Source organism: Pantherophis guttatus, chromosome 2 (genome assembly GCF_059756535.1).
Source record: "Pantherophis guttatus breed Tessera chromosome 2, ASM5975653v1, whole genome shotgun sequence".
Lineage (NCBI taxonomy): Eukaryota > Metazoa > Chordata > Lepidosauria > Squamata > Colubridae > Pantherophis > Pantherophis guttatus.
The window spans coordinates 208,220,124-208,237,674 of record NC_142064.1 but is presented as its reverse complement, the minus strand read 5'-3'; the positions used below and the strand labels follow the sequence as shown (position 1 = coordinate 208,237,674).

At 43.2% G+C, this 17,551-nt stretch overlaps 1 protein-coding gene across 1 annotated transcript in view; it reads right to left on the bottom strand.

Annotated features, from left to right (window-relative positions):
* Positions 1-14,883, bottom strand: part of SEMA3B (semaphorin 3B) — a 47,382-nt gene extending 32,499 nt beyond the window's left edge. The window contains exon 1 of the mRNA XM_034440744.2: positions 13,996-14,883. The gene's annotated coding sequence lies outside the window, so the exon portion shown is untranslated. The remainder of the gene's footprint in view (positions 1-13,995) is intronic.
* Positions 14,884-17,551: the final 2,668 nt, after the last annotated feature.

Below are 17,551 nucleotides of genomic sequence, written 5' to 3'. Positions count from 1 at the left end.
GACTGGCCAAGCCTCTGGTGGGCCTTCCACAAAGCAGGGCTATTAAAAAAAACAAAAAGATAAAAGATGGCAGCCATGATGAAGGACTGAAAGCTCCATCGAACATTAAAGAACAGGTGGACACTGTCAATCACACTGTCATAGACATCTTGCCTTTTTTTAAAAAAAAAAAAACTATACCCTGTATCTTGCCACATAAACTGAGATCTCTCCAATATATAGAATTATTTAAAACTTATTTGCCTCATCTTTACTGAAGTGAAATGATTAGATTTATTTGTGGGGGTTGCACAATTTCATGTAGCAATTTAGGGGGATTGTGGTACCACTAAGTTTGAGAACCACTGAGCTACGTAGTTGGGAAAAAGCCAGTTTTCCCAGATTTGGGATAAAGTGCCATCTCTTCAGATACAAGTTAATCGCTGTGTGATTATAGAATGTGTAGTATGTTTCACTATGTGATTAACATATGAAGCATTATGAAAGCCTATCATATGGTTCATGTATTATACTAAATGACAATGGATTTTGTGTTTTCTTTAAAATAATCTCTGCTCTTAAGGTTTTGTAATCTCTGATTTCTGATTTAGCATGGTTTTCAAGACCATTTTTTTCTACAAATCAAAGTTATAACAAATCACATCTTAGCACAAAGCTGATTTTCAAATAACTACGGTTAACTGATCCTAATTAGCAACAACTCTCCAAGATTACCTGAGGTAGAACTTTTTCTCAGTCCTTCAGCCTTCTGAATGTAGAGCAGTTGCCACTGCACTACATATTTTCCTCAAACTTCTAAAGAAATCCTATAGTCACCCATATAGGAAAGAAAATTACATATACATACAGGTAGTCCTTGACTTGCAACAGTTCATTTAGTGACTGTTCAAAGTTACAACAGCACTGGAAAAAAGTGACTTATGACTGTTTTTCACACTTATGACCATTGCAATATCCCCGTGGTCACATGATCAAAATTCAAATGCTTGGCAACTGGTTCATATCTATGATGCTTACAGAGTCCCAGGGTCATGTGATCAGCTTTTGCAATCTTCTGACAAGCAAAGTCAATGGGGAAGCCAGACTCAAACAACACTGTCACTAATTTAACAGCTGTAATGATTCACTTAACAACGGTGGCAAGAAAGATTGTAAAATGGGGCAAAATTCACTTAACAAATGTCTCACTTAGCAACAGAAATTTTGAGCTCAATTGTGGTCGTAAGTCGAGGACTACCTGTACTGTGATAAGCAATCTACATAATAGGATACATTTACCACATACAGAGTCAGACCTATCTAGTTCTAGGTACAGAACCAATCTAGTTCTGTACCTTTACCATTTCCTTTGATTAAGTTGTATTTGTAGCTAAAAATCTCCTCACTGTTGCGGAAGTGGACTTCTTAGGAGGTCCATCAGAAAAGGTTACTGGATCCTGTTGAATACCAAGAAGCCACAGAAGGGTTTGTGTCTGGTTTTACCAGTGATTCTGCCGATGCCCTTTTAGGCAGAATATGGAATTTGCTAGGGCACTTGACACCCACAGGACTTGGATAAGCAGCAGGACCTGAAGCTTATGAACCCCCAACTTTGCTAAGGCTCAGTATAAAGCCCATTTGAAGATCTATATTGTGGTGATATCTGCATCATGTTGTGAGGGGGGAAATACCTGATAATCTCCTCTGTCCTCAGAAATCTGTCATAGGACTCCCAGAGACTTGCTATGATATTTTCAGGATTGGTTGGGGTAAAATCTGTGATAGTTGAGCATAGCCCCTAGAATCCACAGAGAGTTTGTTTTGCTTGGATTGAGATTTGTTTCCCCCTATCCAACCTGACATTGTCAACACTGCATCTAAACTTCTGCTGCATATCCAAGGAGGACCAGGGCGGAGATACAAATCTGAGAAATGGGGGAATCATCTGCATACTGATGACACCTCTCCCTGACCAATAAATAATCTCTCTCAGGGCTTCATATACAGTAGATATTAAACTGGACAGATGAAAGAACCAAACTTATTCCATTATTTAAGGGTCCAGTTTCTCCTTCCCAGTAAACACAAACCATTGCCGCATTTTAGGAAGATGAGGCACCACCACATGAGAGTTGGTGGTACCATACAGTTGATATCTCCAACTGTAATCAACCTTTGGAGGAGGTTCAAAAGTATATTGTGCTGGTCAGTATCTATTAAGACTCATGAGAGGTCCAAGGCAGGCAAAGAAGTTGCACTTCCACTTTTAAATCTTGCCTTAAGGCGTATGATGTCATATGAATATGCAGGTAAATTAGACGAAAAATGAAAGTGACCCAGGGGTGAAATCCAGCAGGTTCTGACAGGTTCTGGAGAACTGGTAGCGGAAATTTTGAGTAGTTTGGAGAACCGGCACATATCACTTCTGGCTGGCCCCAGAGTGGGTGGGAATGGAGATTTTGCTCTATCCTTCCCCCAGGAGTGGGGAGGGAATGGGGATTTTGCACTATCCTTCCCCTGCCACCCCCACCAAGCTATGCCCACCAAGCCACACCACGTCCACCAAGCCATGCCCACACAACCGGTAGTAAAAAAAAATTGGATTTCACCACTGAAATGACCCTTTTGCCTGAGCTCTGAAAGAAATTATTGGGTGCTAAATGTGAGGTCACTGAGGAACAAATGATAGATTGATATGGGAACAGAAAGTGTTAATTGTAGGGTTTCCATGTATAAAGTCTAATTATGCCTGCCTTGCCCCAAATGCAATGCCAATTCCATTAGTAGCTGCTTTTCTGCTATCTTGCTTTGTTGCCTCTAAATTAATCAAATTCATATTGCATATTTCTTAATCACCCATCTCCCTCCTCCTCCTATTCTGAAAGCAACCGATGTGCTGATTGAAAAGTTGGTTATAGCACATCAGTATGGTTGGTACTTTGGCTTGCCTGTATGACTCATCTGGATGCAATCTATAGCCAAGGTGACTCTTGACTCTTTTTTTAGGTAATCCCAGTATCTGGGGGTTGCAAAACACCTATCATCTGTCGCATAATTAAATGCCCTCCTTGGTGTAGATGCCAAAAGCACAACTACAGAATTTTCTTTCTGTGTGCCAAAGGAAACGCTGCCATCCAATCTCCCAGCAAAGACCATGAATTCAGCTCCTTTCTTCCTACATCTTTGTTTACTTCAATCCCATTTTGCATTGTTCCTGGATGAATCTTCACCCAGCCCATTCTTTTCATGCTGAGAAGGCCACCTTTGAGCCCTTTTGTCTGCAGCAATTATTTCCTTGCCTCTCTGGCCATTAAATGATGCCAGCTTCCTCTAGCAATTATAGAGATGCCGGGTAAACCCAGCTGTAATGCAGGAGGATTTTCTTGTATCTCTTCAATGGCGGAAATCTCAACTAATGAACCTTGCCAAGAGATCAGGTGAACACAGAGTTGCCTTTTCTGGGAGCTTGTTAAGCCATGTAGAACGAAGAAATAAAAAGAGACTAACACTCCCCTCACTAAATGGCTTGATTAACTTTAGAAAAATGTATATCTGTTAAAAAGGATGTGTGCACCTGCAAACTGATTGCAGGCCCTGTAGATTTTTGCAGATATCTTTTTGGATAACATGCAAGGTGTCCTTTGATCTTACAGTGAACACCTGTAAATAAATTTTGCCATGTGGAAGGTATCTGTCAGAATTTCATTTTGTTCCACGCTCTTCAACTTCATTTCTCATCTTATCTGTAGTCAACATTCCATGCACCCAAAGCATGCTCAATCCTTATTAAACTGCTTTTATTTTCCCTTTCTTATATACCCTCCCCAATATGTATTTTTTTCCTTTAAAATTGTTGATTCTCTTTCTCCTTTTCATTTTGGCAATGTAAGAAGTACAGGAATTCTGTGATCTTTGATGAAGTAGGAGAGCCAGGTACCAAGCTTGGAACTGGGAGATGTGAGTTCTAGTTCTGGATTTAGCATGAAGCCAACTGGGTCACCTCGTGCCAGTCATTTTCTCTCAGCTATAGGAAGAATGCAATGGCAAACCATTTCCAAAAATCCTGCCAAGAAAACAGGGGCTTCTCCAGACAATTGCCAGGAGTCAACTCTCACTCAAAAGTGTGCACGCACATCCATGCTCACACATAAGGATGAGTAGATGTTCAGACAGAATCTGACAACTCTGTTATGCAAACTGCCTTTTCCAGGCTCACAAATTCTTTGCGATCCTCATCAAAGTCAACACATTTGAGTTGCAGCCCAAATGGGCCGTATGACGTGATCACTGGAGACAAGAGTCCTCCTCCAAATAAAGGCTTTATTAGAACTTATTAAAATGGTGGTGTTGATGAAACACTCCCTTTATTGAGCAAGAGTGAGCTATGTGGCCATGCAGGATTGCAGAGCAAGTGCCCTCTCTCGTGGATTTAGAACACTTACACTTTGGGCTTCAAAAGGTAGGAGCATTTGAATCAGAGGTGAGATTCACTTACCTTCCCTACCAGTTCGCAAATGTGAGCACGCACATGCGCTCGCTTCACTCACGCATGCCACCTCTACACATGCACACAGTAGTTGCGCATTACGTCTGGGCGGGTGGGCGGAGCCTCCCACAGTTGCCGCTACCAGTTTGCGCGATCTGGACAGAACCAGCAGGATCTCACCACTGATTTGAATAGAAAGAAGATTCTTGAAGATGATAATTCATTGTGTTAGGTTTATCCAACAGAATAAAAGACAGCCCTCAGCCTTCTTTATAGTCATTGTGAGCAGAAGATCACAAATAATTTTTTTTAAACTACCAGCTGGGATGTTTTGAAAAGACTGGATGGATTGGCCTTTCATCTAGCAAGGGATCACTATTTTATGAAAATGCAAAGGATGCCAGCAACCCAGAATGCAGCACGGGAAGAGATGACAACATTCTATCTCTTTCGATAAACATAAAACTTATTGAACGAGTGGAAAAGGCCATTTATCATGATATCCTTGGCTCAAGGAGCAGAAGATAAGCCGTGCTTGTTTAATAACTTTTGTCCAATAAACCATCATTGATAAATTCACATATCACGACTGGGTTCACATAACCCAAGATGCCAGAATCAAACAAACTGCATAACAAGCTTAGAACAAAGCATTAATCTAGTCTGTGAGTTGTAAATAGGATTCATGAAAGCTTCTTTCACATTAGATTAACTACTGTATTTTGGTGACACTGCATCCCATTAGTGGGCAGTTAGTGGCTGCTTCAGCACTCACCTACAAGGCCAACTCTTCCCCCACCATCCACACTGTTTAATTTTGCTAACTTTCTACTCAGGAAATAATTGTACCCCTTCTCATTATTCCAGTTTGGGTCTGAGCTGTTCACAATCTTTTCAAGACATAGATTGGTTCTCGCATTAGGTTGTGCTATGTGGTTTCTTTGAGTTTGCTTTAGAGCATTGATCTATCCATAAGGGTCATAAGCAATGTCTGATGCCATAGCGCAATACGAACCCTCCAAAATGTGATTTATTCAATAGTCCTTGATTAAGGATATGATCAAGAGACAGATTGGTGAAGGCATCAGGCTAGAAACCTGAGTTCTAGTCCTGCCTTGGGCACAAAGCCAGCTGGGTGACCCTGGGCTAGTCATTTTCTCTCAACCCTGGGAAAGAGGCAACAGCAAATCACTTCTGAAAAAGCTTGACAACTACAGGACTAGTCCAGGCAGTCTCCGACAATCGGATATGATTGAACAGAAAAATAATATGACTTATTGCAGCATGTAAACTGAGCGCACTGAACCAGTCCACTAATTGTTTCACTCTTTTTTTGTCTTCCTCTAACACAGATGCCTTTGCTTCTTTGACCTGCTCTCCTATTACTCATCCAGAAATGTATACGCTATGGCAGTGCCTGGAAGGGACAGTTGTATTCAGAGATAGGCAGCAGTATGGGGAGAATTTTACAGATAAATTTATAAGCCAATTTCGTAAATGGATTTTTCCAGACCTTCTGAACCACACAGCAATTAAACTCAAAGCAGAGCATACAGAGCCATGTGAGTCCAGCTGTGCCTTAGTAGTACTGTAACTTTTCAGTGACTTCAGATCCCAGAGAAATTATCAGAGCATGTTAGTCTCAAAGCCTCTGTCTAGCAGAGTTTATAAATCTCATATCCTGGACATAAACTGTTTCAACTCCTAGCCTCAAAACAACGCTATAGAGCACTGCATACCAGAACTAGACACAAGAACAGTAAATTCTCGAATGCCATCACTCTGCTAAACAAATAATTCCCTCAACATTGTCAAACTATTTACTAAGTCTGCACTACTATTAATCTTCTCATCGTTCCCACCACCCATCTCCTTCCACTTATGACTGTATGACTGTAATTGTGTTGCTTGTATCCTTACAATTTATATTGATATTGTTTCCTGATTGCTTATTTGTACCCTATAACTATCATTAAGTGTTGTACCTTATGATTCTTGATGAATGTATCTTTTCTTTTATGTACACTGAGAGCATATGTACCAAGACAAATTCCTTGTGTGTCCAATCACACTTGGCCAATAAAAAATTCTATTTTGTTCTGTTCTGTTCTATTCTGTTCTGTTCTGTTCTGTTGTTCTATTCTATTCTATTCTATTCTATTCTATTCTATTCTATTCTATTCTATTCTATTCTATTCTATTCTATTCTATTCTATTCTATTCTCTCTGCCTTCCCACTTTGGGTTACATATAAACAGTGACAAGAAAACAAGGTTTAAGTAAAAATATAGTCTGCTATCAATTAAGAAGAAACTGATCCTGGGAGGAAGAACTCTGCTCGCTCTTTCTTTCTTTCTTTCTTTCTTTCTTTCTTTCTTTCTTTCTTTCTTTCTTTCTTTCTTCTCTCTCTCTCTCTCTCTCTCTTTCTTTCTTTCTTTCTTCTCTCTCTCTCTCTCTCTCTTTCTTCTTTCTCTTTCTCTCTCTCTTTTTCTTTCTTTCTTTCTTTCTTTCTTTCTTTCTTTCTTTCTTTCTTTCTTTCTTTCTTTCTTTCAGCAGAAAGTAAGACTGATGTGACTATTGTATCAGGATTATCCTCTGCTAGAGCCAGGATAATAGTGCTTTGCCTTTTCAATCTAAGTGTAACTCAGAAAAGCCCTACAGATGGAAAGGGAGCAGGCAGCTTCCTCTACCAGCTACACTCCCCTCCAATGTATTATAGTACTCGAAATCACTACTTAAGCAGACTTAATTGCAGTTGCTTTTCCTTTGACAATTGGATGCACTAATTTGTAGCTGAGAAGCAAACCAGGCTTTGAGAAAACCAGGGATACAATGCAAATGCATGAATTGCTGCTGGGTGCCAAAGTTAGCTTTTCAATGTAATAAGCAAACACCAATTTCTAAATTTTTATGAAATGTGAAACAGGAACTTCACGGCCATCCTTATTTAGGCACTAAGAACTGAATGGCTATTCAGAAAGTCTTGAAGAAGATGGGCCAATAGCAGGGGATGGAATCTCAGAATTCAGACAAGTGGCTTTTGCGCACATTTACACAAAATAAATTAAGTTCTAAAGAGGTCTCTATTAGCGGTCAAGGGGAAGGTTTCCATTGTTCTGCATGGTTGCTTCTCACAATAGCAAAATTCAGAGAAACCCATTAACAATTACCGGGTTTGTAAAGGGTTGCAAAATTCACCTTTTTCTTGGTTCTTTCTGATTACATAGGAGGGGAAAATGATATTTACTACTATATTAAAACTTGATGTGCTTGCTGCCGAGAAAAAAATATGAAGGAAGAACAAGTATTAAGAACTACTGATTGTAGTTTGTGGGGAAATTATTTTTTCTTAGAACAAGATTATCTTTGGCTCCTCCTTTCCAAATATTAAAGTTTCCCCTTCCTTTGCAAGGCTCAGGGGCTAGTTTGAAAATTGTCCCTGGCTGCCTTCACAGATGGGACGATGAGGACCCAGAACTGCTTTGCTGGTAATCATGCCAGATGGGATATCTGTGCATGTGCATACACAGGCAGGCATCCTAAAGCAGTGATGGCTAACCTTTTCCGAACTGAGTGTCCGAAGTGAGCGCGTGCCCAACCCCCAAAATGCAATGCATGCGCAGGCCCCATGCATGTACCCACCTCCATGCATGAGCCCATGGCCCCTGCTTGCACCCGGCCCCCACATACACTCCACTCCCCGCACATGCACCCCCCCACATGCACCCCAACCTCGCACATGCATGCACCCCCATATGTGCCCCGCCCCCATACATGTGCGGCAGAGACACAAAAACCAGCTGGCTGGCGCGCCCTCCCGAGCTCTGTTTTTACTGGCAGAGGGTTGCAGGAGGCCGTCGTAGCAAAAAATAGAGCTTGGGAGCCCATTTTCACTGGCAGAGGCACCACAGGCCAGTCCTTTGCTATTTCCTGGGCAGCCCTGTGGGCCAGATCTAAACACCCCGTGGGCCAGATCTGGCCCCCAGGCCTTGAGTTTGACACCCCTGCAATAAAGTGATGGTGGCTTAGACATTTTTCTTTCTTTCTTTCTTTTTCTTTGCAAACCACCATCCATCTCCTAGCTTCTTATCATAATAACATGGGTGTGCAGAGCGGTAGAGTAGTGGTTTTATTTCCCTTTTTTGCATCATCTGTTTCTCCAAAAGCGTTGGCAGTCAGGGGAGGGGGGCAATGGCCTTCTGAGAGCTCTCTTTGTGATCTCAGTATGTCATTTTGATGTTAGGAGAAGCAAAGACAATTGCAATTCAGATCAAATTGTTTGGGATGAACCGGGAGCAAACTGGAGCTAGTGAGGAAGTGCTCAAGGGGACGGCAGCATACAAATCTTCTCTCAAACTATTTGCAATTCTTAATCGCAAAGAATGAATACAGAAATCCTGACAATCAGATACAATTTGGTGAAAACTTTTTAATGATGCCATGTTCACAGGGGGATTATTTAATTTTAGACAATTTTAATTTTCAACTGCTGTAGTTCTCGTAAGGATGGCAATCTATTTCTCTGACACTATACTTCTATAATAATCAGTGCTCAAAATTACTGATGCTAGCTCATATTTCTAACATCCATCACTGCCCTCTAGAGGTCACGACAAGAACATTACCATATGACCATTATCTCCCTTGAGAGTGGAGTTCTAAATTAAAGCTCCCCTCTCAAGGGAGACAATGGCCATGTGATTGATAGCATTCTTTCCCCAGACAGGGCAAGCAGCATTAAGACTCCATTCTCCAGAAGGTCTAGCAAGATCACTTTCGAGTATAGCCTTTGATCATGCTAGTTGGGCTTGCAGGCCCAACTTCTCTGGAGAGTGCCAGCTCAGGGAAGACTGCAACATATTGTTACGGTAGGTATTTAGGGAAATTGAATCCATGGTCCAAACAGGTTCCAATATTCTCAGAGGGTTTGGTTTTCTTGATTTTTATCAGGTTTTGGCTGGGAGATGCTTGGGGAGAAGATACGTTTCTGATTGGTCTTACGATCAGTTAGCCTGGCTCAGTGGCTAAAATACTGAGCTTGTCAATCAGAAAGGTCGGCAGTTCGGCGGTTTGAATCCCTAGTATAGGTCTCCTGTGTGAGCAGGGGGTTGGACTAGATGACCTCCAAGGTCCCTTCCAACTCCGTTACTGTACTGTTACTGAAGATTGAAACCTCCCTAGACAGGACTGTTTTTGAGAGAGGCATCCTTTAATATTTGAAACAATCAGCTGGATCAAAACATTCAAGGTGGTAACATTAATCAGGTAAAATCACCGCCACCATCATTATCTCAGGGATTTCTTCCAGGATGAAAATGGCAACCTTAGAGCTGGACCCTCAGAGGTTGTTCTTCCTCTTGAAAAGCCTTCTCTGGGGCCTCTGACAGGCCAGGCTCAGCCTTTGCCTTCGCTATATATATAATTTACATTATATATAAAATATGTTTAATGTATGAGTTGCCTGGAACCCTTCAAACTAAAATATGAGCTTTAGTAGATTCGTAATTCATATATTGTATAGATCAGAGGTGTGAAACTCAAGGCCTGGGGGCTGGATCTGGCCTGTGGGGTACTTAGATCTGGCCCGTAGGGCCGCCCTGGAAACAGCAAAGGACTAGCCCGCAGTGCTTCTGCCAGCAAAAACAGGCTCCTGAGCTCTGTTTTCGGCTTCCACGGCCTCCTGCAACCCTCTGCCAGTGAAAATGGAGCTTCTGACTCCATTTTCACTGGCAGAGGGTTGCAGGAGGCCGTGGAAGCCGAAAACGGAGCTCAGGAGCCTGTTTTTGCTGGCAGAGTGCTTGGGCCGCCACAGGTACCCCCGGCAGGAATGACATTGAGCTGGTCATGCCCACTCTGGCCACACCAAGTCCCCAACTCCCGAGGTCAAACACAACCCTGATGCGGCCCTCAATGAAATCGAGTTTGACACCCTTGGTCACTATCACTATAGATAGTGATTTCAGCTTTAAGGGTAGTGTATAAAATTTTAAATTAAAATAACTCTTTGGGACTTCATCACACTTTCCCAAAAAGTGAAAAAAAATTGCACTGACTTTGAAAGAAAGTGGAAGCTCAAGGGAAGGGTCATTTATCTAGAAAGGCTCCATTTGCATTAAAAAAAAATCTGACTGCTGAATCTAATGGCTATTTTTTCTCCAGGGACTTCACCCTTCAGAGCATATGGCACTCTGCTCTGTCTCCCCCTGAGGTTTCTTCTGCAGATTCTGCACTTCTTTAAAAAGCAAAAAGATAACTCTGACGTCACTCTGGATAAAAGCCCAACAAAGTCTATGTTGTCTTACTGGCTGAGAGTCCGCTGATAACAGAATCCTTGACAGGACTGCTGCTACTGAGAATGTCCTCCAGCTCAGTTTGAAAGGAACATGCACTGTTTCTTTAAAATAAAGATTCACAGTCGTGGTGCTGCCAGAGAAAGAAGCAATGCCAGAAAAACTGCTGGAAGCCTGTTTATTACTGTACATGGACTGGGTGACAAGCTGAACAGACGTAAGGCGTACTCCTGAATGCTGGGCCTCCTTCCTCATTACAGAGGAGAAGGAGATCAAACAGATGGGAAAAGGAGAAGCATAAAGTTCTATTAGGCAATGCTCTGTTTTACAGGGGAAAGGTTGTGGCTCCAATGAACTGGCCCATATAAGCCCTTATATGGGTTTATATTAGCCCTTATATTACACTTCAGCAGGTGGCAGCATCTAGCTGACCTTGACCAATTTTGGAAGCTGGGCAAGCTTAGCCTTGGGTAATACATGGACAGGGCCAACCTCAGGGCTATAGGCTGGATTGCACAGTTGAAAAAGTTTCCTAAAACACATAAATTATGTTTCTTACAGTACCATCCTAAAACAGAGATTGTGAATTCTAGGTTTCCCTTCAGCATAGGAGTATTTGGTGTATTTGCCACCATGAGTTACTTAAGTAATAAAGGTGGGATAAAAAGAATCTAATAAAGAAAGAAAAATTGAGATAATACTGTTTACTATTCCAAGAAAATTGTCTGGATGCACTCATCAGGAACTGGACTCAAATGGGTGGCTCCCTGTATGAGTAATGCAAGAAGAAACCTTTATGCAGACTCAATTTCACCATGATAATAAACCAAATAACAGAATTAACTATCTCCTAATATAAAGAATCTTAACCTGCAATGCAAAAGAAAAATGAAATCATAACCACACCAGTTAGCCTTAACTGAATTAATATATTCAGATGCCAGGAAGCTAAGACCTCAATTTCTGTCATATGTTCACATCGTCCCAGGTACAATATACATATATCTTATATTATATGTACATAAGAGAATGTTATTGAGGAAACTGGCTGTTTGAATAATCCAAATCTGATCGTTTGAAAAATAAATACACACACACATACATACATACATACATTTTTTCATGTTTCTAGATAGTCCAAAACTAGCTGTTTTGAATTGTCCAAGTCCTATCTTTATTCTTTCAAATGCCTTTCAACTCTCTAAAGAGTACTTGCATCTGTCTCCAATGGAGAAGACAAATCTCAACTGGAGTCTTGTGGTTAGTTTGCGGTATTCTATTTTTAAAAAGATGCAAAGAAATAGGAATACAATTAGAGAGGGAAGTGAAGGCTGTCAGATTTATTGGAAACATGTCCCTTGAGCAAAAGTTAAAAGACCTGAATATATGTGAACCAGAGGCAGGATGGGCATGATCTAATCATAAAAAAGAAATGATGGTTTTCCCCCCTTCTGTTCTTTCTCAGGAAGCCTTCAAGTAGTGACTCTCCAGTCATCTGTTGGAGATGCTTTTGTTCTGAGTGTTTTTGCATCAAACAGTGAGTTAAACTAGATGACCTTTAAGATCCCGCCAGTGCTATGATTCTATCTTTCCTCCCAGAATTCTAGACACCAATCACACCTGAAAGCAATAAAACAGGGGACCTATTATAACGGTAGAAGCTGGTATTGACTCGGGCATGTCAGCCCATATCAATTTTAAATCTCAGAACCTTACCCTATGTCATAAGATACAAAATTAAATGCAGCAGGAAAGGAAGGAAGTAAATACTATGTTCCTCCAACCCCCAACCCATCCCAAAATAATATGCCCTGTCCCACAAAGGCCTGGCCTCCTTCCACTCAGGCTGGCTTTCAGTGGCTTTTGCAGAGAGAAATGCTGAGGCTGGGAATATTCATCTGGTTTCCAAAAACAAGATTCCTAAGCAGTGAATGCAGATTACAGCTCTACCGTCCCCATCTCTTCTTCAGAGACATGGGAGCGAGTAGTTGATGAAGCATCACCTGGAAGAGGATCACCTGCTCCTCTTCAACTCTTCTACTCCTATGACCTGGCCCACCTTTTCTGGATCTACAGAGACAGATCCCCTCATCTCAAACCCATTCAATCCCAGCATTGGCTCCTCCAGGATTTTTGCCACGCTTTATTCGTATCCATTTCATGTATTCGTAATTGTAGTTTACACTTGTATCTGTTATCAAATATATGCTTGGTGAAATAAATAAGTAAATAAATAAAATATTTACAAGTAATATGTTATCCTGGGAGAATGCCTTCCAACTTCACCCTCAGCATGCAAGAATATTATACCCTTTCCCTAGGACCATCAGCATCTAAGAACTCTAATTTATAGATCCAGGACCTTCACTCCCCAAAAACTATGATGGGAAAGATTTCCCCCTAGCCCTGAAATGGGGAAGTGAGGGAGGGAGAGATGATGAAGAACCACGTGAGTTTTAACATTCCTTTCCCTTTAATATTCCACGGTCCAGGTTTCTTCCCAGCACCTTGTTTCTCCCTCAACTTTGCCAAAGGCAAGGGAGCAACTGCTTTGAGCCCACTCTAAACTCTACCCTGGGGAAATGGTCCCTTGCTATTCAGACATGGGATAGCACGAACAAAGATTTTGATGGGCAAAGCGGTGCCTACTCGGAATAGAGGTTCCTCGGGAATTCTGGGAGTTACAGTTCAAATATACCTAAAGTTTTTTTTTAGGCAGGTCCCCGGGATTAAGGCTTGGGGAGAGGGGGATATTTTGTCGCTGAGCAACCAACACAAGTGATGAGCACTTTCCCTCCCTCTCTTCTTCGTTCTCCAGATCCCCGGCAAACCCCACTCGCCTCAGGCCCAAGGAGAGAGAAAGACAGAGAGAGAGAGAGGGAGGGAGAGGAAGAGAGAGAGAGAGAGACACGCACAGAGAGAGAGAGGGAGGGAGGGAGAGGAAGAGAGGAAGAGAGAGAAAGAGACACGCACAGAGAGAGAGAGGGAGGGAGGGAGTGAGAGAGAGGGGGGAGAGAGAGACACGCAGAGAGAGAGAGGGAGTGAGAGAGAGGGGGGAGAGAGAGAGACACGCACAGAGAGAGAGAGGGAGAGAGAGAGAGAGAGTCTCTCCTTCAGGCAAGAAACAGTTTGAAGCCGGCCAGCGCTGCGCTCCCACTCAGAGGTCGGCGCGGTTCGCTGGTTGGCAACACAACATCCCGTTTCCCAAACGGGCCGAAGAGACAAGGAAGTGGAACCCACCTGATCCCGCCAGCCCTGCCGGCCGCTCAGCGCCACTTCGGAATCCGAAGAGAGTAGAGAAAGTTCCCACCAACTCCCGGCGTTGTCTTTCCTCAGCCTGGCTGGCTGGCCGGCCGGCTGCGAGGCTGAAGCGCGAAGGATTGGCCGCTTTCCCTCCCTTTCTGCCAGCCCCACGCCCCCCCCACCCTTGCCTCAGCCTGCCTCTTTTCCAACCGGGCAAAAGCGAAAGGGGAGGAACTGGCTTCAGCGGCGGGTCCGAAGTAGCAGACGTCAAGCGCCGACTGGCTGGGTGGGGCTCAGCCTTGGAGGGAGCCAGCAGAGGCTTAGGGCAGGAGCGGAGCGCGGGGCCGGAGCGGAGGAGCGGAGCGGAGCGCGGGGACCAGAGAACGGAGTCCGGGTTTTCTTCCGAGGCCACTTTTCAGGCTCGGTTGAATCTAAAAGATCCGTCCTCTGCACTTGTCAAGCCTTTAAGCCAAACCGCGCCGGGATTTGAACTGGGATCGCAGCGCTGGCCGGCTTCAATCTGTTTTTTGGCTGGAGAAGAGACCGTATCTCTCTCTCCCTCCCCTCCCTCCCTCCCTCCCTCTCTCTCTGGCTGAAGAAAGGGGTGTTTTGCCAGGGATCTGGAGAGCGAGGAAAAGTGCTTCTCGCTTGTCGGTTACCCAGCGACAAAATATCCCAAGGCTGCGTTTTTTTCAAGAGGCAACTGGACTTTCTGGTTTTTCTATGAAGACGTTTCGCTTCTCATCCAAGAAGCTTCCTCAGCTCTTCTTCAGCTCTTCTTGGATGAGAAGCGAAACGTCTTCAAAGTAAAACCAGAAAGTCCAGTTGCCTCTTGAAAAAAGCACCTTTGGGACAACCATGACCTGAATGACTGAGAATCTCACTAGACATTCAGCGACAAAATACTTTTTCCTCCCTCCCTCCCTCCCTCCCTCCCTTTATTTTCACCAGTTTGGCTTTCTAGTCTGGTAGATAAACCAGACTGGAAAAACTAACTCCATGAAGATAAAAGAGAGGGGCGGGGGAGAAAGAGTATTCCAATTTATGAGATTACTGTGACCATATTATAAAGGTAGCATTAGCATCCATTACTTCGGTTTCCTAGTCTGGTTTATTTGAAGGGCTTCGAGGCGAAGCAGAAATACCGACGCATCAAGCTTCCCCCACCCACCCAATCTCCCTGCGTTTCTCCTCACAACGACTGCCTTTAGATTTGCGGTTAGAACCGCCTATAGCGCGATCAGTTGTTCAGTCTCTTTCCCCGCGTTTCGAAGTAGGTGAAGTTTTATGCGGCATCTGGTTCAAGGTTTTTCAGACTTGGCAACATTAGGTTTGTGGGGGTCAACTCCCAGAATTCCTAGCTGGGAATTGAGATCCACCCATCTTAAAAGTTTCTAAGTTTGAGAAACACTGACCTAGGCTAAGTTTACTGAGTTCCTAGTGCAGTGTTTCTCAACCTCCACGCTTGGAGATGGAAACGGTCCTAAAGATTAAACCTACATAACCTTGGTGGCACAGCAGACTAAAGTGCTGTTAAATAGCACCAGTTGCCTGCAATTACTGCAAGTTCGAATCTCACCAGGCTCAAGGTTGACTCAGCCTTCCATCCTTTCGAGGTAGGTAAAATGAGGACCCTGATTGTGGGGGCAATAAGCTGACTTTGTATAAAAAAGAACACCGCTTGGGGGGGGGGCGAAAGCCCTACTAAGCAGGTATATACAAAAGTATGAAGGCTATTGCTTAATGCATTGTAAGCCGCCCTGAGTCTCCGGAGAAGGGTGGCATATAAATTGAACCAACCAACCAATCAATCAATAACCTACCTACCTACCTACCTCAGCCTCAAACCGTTCAGGACAGTGCTGTTCTCAAAGGTGTATCCCTCCAGATATGCAGATCCCTAATTCTCTCATTAATCCAGGTTAGCAGAGCCTGTGCTGGCTGGGAATAAAAAGAATAAGTCAGCTGGTGAATTACCTGGCAGGGAAGATTGAGTGTACCGGTAGCTGCTACTTTGAAGTTCCTCCAGCCAAGTCACAGGTGATGTTGCAATGTGTCCTGGTCCTATTCCACTAGGAATACTGATGTCATGGGCTCTAAGAGTTAGCTTGAAGAAGGGAAGGTGTGGGAGGGAGAACCTCAACTGAGACAATGATCAGCAATTTGAGTCCAAAGCGGAAATGTAATTTGAGAAAGCATCACAGGCTTGACCTTCCCTAGTTCTCATGAAGATAAAGAGAGGGAAGGTAGAGGAAAGAATATTCTGACTTGTGAGATTCTGTGCCTGTAACCATATTATGAGTCTCAGAGGAGCCTCGGTGGTGCAGTGGTTAGAATGCAGTACTGCAGGCTGCTTCTGCTGACTGCCAGCTGACTGCGATTTGGCAGTTCGAATCTCACCAGGCTCAAGGTTGACTCAGCCTTCCATCCTTCCGAGGTCAGTAAAATGAGGAGCCAGATTGTTGGGGGCAAAATGCTGACTCTGTAAACCGCTTAGAGAGGGCTGTAATAGCCCTCTAAGTGCTATTGCTATTATAAAAGTAGTATTAGTGTTCATCACTTTGGGTTTCTGGTCTGGTTTACCTTAAGGGCTTGACAACTGAAAAGACTTAGATTAAATTGATTCTATAAAATGGCCTTGGAAAGGGACATGGGCTTATGAATGCATGCAGATTCTTGCTCTGGCATTCTTCTATTTTTTGGGAAATCACAATACAGAAAGTCCTCGACTTATGATCACAATTGAGCCCAAAATTTCTGTTGTTAACTGAGACATTTGTTAAGTGTCCCCATTTTACAACCTTTCTCTTGCCACAGTTATTAAGTGAATCACTGCAGTTGATAAGTTACTAACCTGATTGTTAAATGAATCTGGCTACCCCATTGACTTTGCTTATCAGAAGGTTGCAAAAAGTGATCACCTGACTCTGGGACACTGCAACGGTCATAAATATGAACCAGTTGCCAAGCATCTGAATTTTGATCACATGATTGTGGGGATGCTGCAAAGGTTGTAACTTTGAAAAATTGTCATAAATCAATTTTTTCAGTGCCATTGTAAACTTTGAATGGTCACTAAATGAACTGTTGTAAATCGAGGACTACCTGTAATACATAAGCCTCAAATACCCAAAAGTTTTGAAGAGGGAAGGAGAGTTGTAGGCAGTGACATGATGTTCTCTGCCAATGCCTGGCATCATTCTTAAGCTTTACCTGCAATGTAGGGTAGGACCGATAACTTAGATAGATGCCCACCTATTTTTACATTGGCATTCCCTGTAAATGCAGCCTCCTCCTTTCTTACATTTGTGGTACCCCTCCCCATGGCTGGCAGCTGGCCAAGAAGATGATGCACCCACCCAAGCAATATGACTCTCAGAAGGGCCTCCTTTTGCTCAAAGCTCTATGACCCCAGTATTTGCGATTTCCATTGTCCATTCTTGGGACTCCTTTGTAAGCGCAGTGGGGGTGGAACAAATGCTGGGGCCCTTCTGACCTTGCATTCAGCTAACAGAGGCTCAGTCTTTGGCATAGGGTGCTGAGAAAGTTCATG